The 3,974-nt window shown below is 40.6% G+C and overlaps 1 pseudogene; it reads right to left on the bottom strand.

Moving 5' to 3' along the window:
- Positions 1-1,659: 1,659 nt before the first annotated feature.
- On the bottom strand, positions 1,660-1,965 carry LOC115502119 (annotated as a pseudogene).
- Between the last annotated feature and the right edge of the window lie 2,009 nt (positions 1,966-3,974).

Genomic DNA, 3,974 nt, shown 5'->3' with positions numbered 1-3,974 from the left:
TAGTTATTTGCTATTTGGAAAGACTAAGAATTTAAAAAGTCATCCAGTTCTGGTTCCTTTTTACGTAAGACTTTTCCCCCTTATCTCTTTCCTCTCACATTGTACTATAAGCAGCAAGAAGAAAGCAGGTGGCACCTTTAGTACTTTGCTTGGAAATTTCCTAGTCTATCTAGACCAACTTGGTTATCTAACCAAATTAATTATTTACAAGTTCCGTTTTTCACATAACTGCAGGAGACCATGTAACTAAGCTTTCTGCCACTATGTAACAAGGATCCACTTCCTTCATTTTCTTTTCTTTTTTAAATATAATTTATTGTCAAGTTAGCTAACATACAGTGTATACAGTGTGTTCTTGGTTTTGGGGGTAGATTCCCATGATTCATTGCTTACATACAACACCCAGTGCTCATCCCAACAAGTGCCCTCCTCAATACCCATCACCCATTTTTCCCTCTCCCCTGCACCCCCCCATCAACCCTCAGTTTGTTCTCTGTATTTACGTGTCTCTTATGGTTTGCCTCCCTCTCTGTTTTACACTATTTTTTCCCCTTCCCTTCCCCCATGGTCTTCTGTTAAGTTTCTCAAGTCCCACATATGAGTGAAAACATGATATCTGTCTTTCTCTGACTGACTTCACTTAGCCCAATACCCTCCAGTTCCATCCACGTTGTTGCAAATGGCAGGATTTCATTCTCTCTCATTGCCAAGTGGTATTCCATTGTATATATAAACCACATCTTTATCCATTCATCAGTTACTTCATTTTCTAAGAACATGTTCCTTGTTTCCTTCTGAGCTGTCACTGGGAGTATCCTCCAAGTCCAAATTTCTACCAGCAGTCTGTTTAGGGCACTTTGGGATTTCTCTATGATGCTTGTCAGAATTCTTTTAGTCTCTGCTCACTACCTGGTTCCAAAGCCACTCCTACATTTTTAGGTATTTGTTACAGTAGCACCTTATTTCCAGGTAACAAAGCCTTTACTAGTTATCTATCACTGCTGTGCAGTAAAGGATTAGCTCAGCAGGTCTGGGTTGTCTAAACCTTGTATGTTCCAAAGAAAGGTCTGGTCCTTGCCTGGCTCCAGAGAGATAACTTGTACTTTTGAACATCCTACCTGTTAAGTGTTTTACCTGAAGCCGTGGGTCATGCCAGAGAGTTTATGCTGACATTTTGATTTATGGTGGGGGCCATGGGCTACATAGTATGTATTTGCTCTCTGGTAGGGCTGGATATTGAAGGTCACACACCCAGGGAGTCAGCCATGCCTATGTAATGAACCTCCAATAAAAACCTTGGGTACCAAGCCTTGAATGAGTTTCCCAGGCAATACTCTGTGTGAGTTGTCACACATCGTTGCTGGGGAATTAAATGCTGTCCACGTGACTCCAGTGGAAGAGGGCAACTGGAAACCGGGATCTCTTCTGCACTCTGCTTCATGCATCTTTTTCCACTGCTAATTTTAATCTGTATCCTTTAACTGTAATACACCCTAGCCATGATTATAGTGGCTTTGCTGAATTACAGGAGTCCTTCTAGCAAATTATTAGGCCTGAGGGTGGTCTTGGGGACCCCTGCACACAGCTGCATGACAAATTACCACAAATTTATTTATCCTTATTATTTTTTATTACATCAATTAACCCATTTATTATAGGCTAGCAACGTTTCAAGCCGTGGAGCTTCCACTGGTCTTTCAACTCCTTCAGTCTTCTGATGGTAGACTTTACTGTGACAGCAGAAGTGGTGCTGTGGGTCCAGGCACAACTTGCTACTGTTTTCATGCAGGAACCACAATGCCACATCCCCACAGCTCACGTTTTCATCTCCCTTTTGTCCCAGAAGGAGCAAGTATACTTGGTGTGCTGGCTTACTTCAATCTTCTTCACCATTTTCCTGAGGGAGGCACCATAATGGGTCCCGTAGTTACCAATGATTCCAACCTTCTAGGGGTATTTAGCCATGTCGCTGCAAACTAGGTCTGCGCCCAGAGAGCCAAATTACCACAAACTGAGTGACTTAAAAGAAAACACACTTGTTTTCTCACGAGAATCACGGAATTGGCTGGCCTGTGTTCTTGTCTGGAAGTTCAGCCGGGGAAGAATCTACTTCCGAGTTCACGCAGGTTGTTGGCAGAACTCGTTTCCTTGTGGCTGTAGGGCTGAGGGCCACAGCTGCTGGCAGGCTGTTGACTGCCTTCAGGCCCTGGAAGCTGCCCTCAACTTCTCGGCAAGAAATTCCTATGGGCCTCATGGCCTTTCTTAGTTCTTCACCGAGAGAGTCTCTCAGGTGAGTTTGATAGCAAGATGGAGTCTTACATGATATAATGTGATCACGGAGTGATATCCCATCACCTTTTACCATATATTGTTGATTTGAACCAAATCACCCATCTGCCCACATTCACAGGGAAGGACTGTTCAAGAGTAATATCAGATGGCGGGATTATTGGGGGGAGGGTCACCTTAGAGTGTGTCCAACACAAGTCTTATGAGGAGTTTCACTGTAAAGTAAAAGAAAAATAGGGCATCGGTCAGGGGGTAAAGTAAGGTCAAAAACTTTGAGATGTGGAAAAATGTGTGCTGATGAGAGTGATTCAATAGAGAGGAAATAATTGATGAAATGATGTTTATGGGTCAGCCATTCTATTCTTTTTACTATTGAATGCAATAAAAATTCTTATTTTGTCTTTCCCGTATCAGAAAATACCTAACTTATGGGCCTCATTCCCCTCAAGTTTTGGTAGGGAATATATATGCTAGGGACAGTTCAGGAAGCGGTGATCATTTAGGATATAGGAGAAAAGTCTTAGAGCTTATATTTTTATTCTTTTTATGCTACCCCTTGCCATTTTTTATTTTACATGTTTTATAATATACATGACATTTTAGTACAATGTTACGAATAAGTTATAAATAAAATATCCATACATTTGGAGAGCATGTTAACATATTTTTTTTACTAATAAGTTACCAAATAAAAAATATTATAAAGTACTTTTCCATCTTACAGGTTTGTGTTTGGGGAAAAGATTTCATTCTATTTAGTTTCTTCACAGAGTGATTTGAAGAAGTGATCACTTAAAATTAGTTTTCTGCTCAGGCCCTCACATTTATGAAAAGATATCATTGGATCATGACAAGCCACTGGTGACTTCAGGATTCGATGTGATTTTTAAACTTTCCCTTTTATAGCTTTTAAGGTTTAAAAATTGTTCTTGCAGAACACTTCTGCTAATACAAAATATACAGTAATGTTTATATTTCAGTTCTTACTAGTTTCCCAATTATTACTTACCAATAATTCTATTGTAGTAATAATGTGACGTTTGACTCAGGTTAGTTTGGTTGAATTTATGTTAAATACTGATGGTTGGGCCATTTTCTTAACATATTAGGGCCCTTTCCTGGCTTATAGCTAAGCCTACTAAGAAAATAATTTAGGCCCAAGAAGTTGGGAACTGAAGCAATTTTAATGAGAAAGAGTTTGGTACACTGCCTTTTATAATATTCCTGCTCACCGAAAGGATTCTGTAAAGACTTGGTATTTAAGACTTCACCACAGTGCCATTTTATTCGTCATTCTAAGACATACTCTGGGCCTCAAAACAGGTACTGCCACTGAAACACTCCTAGAGATGCCCTGTCGATTGTGTGGTAACGTATTTGTCTGGGATGGCAACATACATCTTTCAGTCTCCTGAAATACATGCCTTTCAATCTTCAGCTTTTGAGTAGTTTTGCCTACAGAAAGACCCCAGTGCAGTGCCCCCTGCTGGTGAATGGCAGCTGAGAGTTTGCATCATGTCAGTGATGGACAGAGTGGGTCCCTTTGCTGACACTGAGCCGGGGGGTGATGCTGAGCCTGCCAGGTCATTTTAGATCAGGTCATTAAAGGAACAGAAGGTCGAATCGATATAAAATGAGCAGCTCATGGTTTTCTCTACATTTTTTAGACATGTGATGATTTGCCA

This window comes from Lynx canadensis, chromosome E2, assembly GCF_007474595.2.
Source record: "Lynx canadensis isolate LIC74 chromosome E2, mLynCan4.pri.v2, whole genome shotgun sequence".
Lineage (NCBI taxonomy): Eukaryota > Metazoa > Chordata > Mammalia > Carnivora > Felidae > Lynx > Lynx canadensis.
This window is presented reverse-complemented; position numbering and strand designations above follow the sequence as displayed.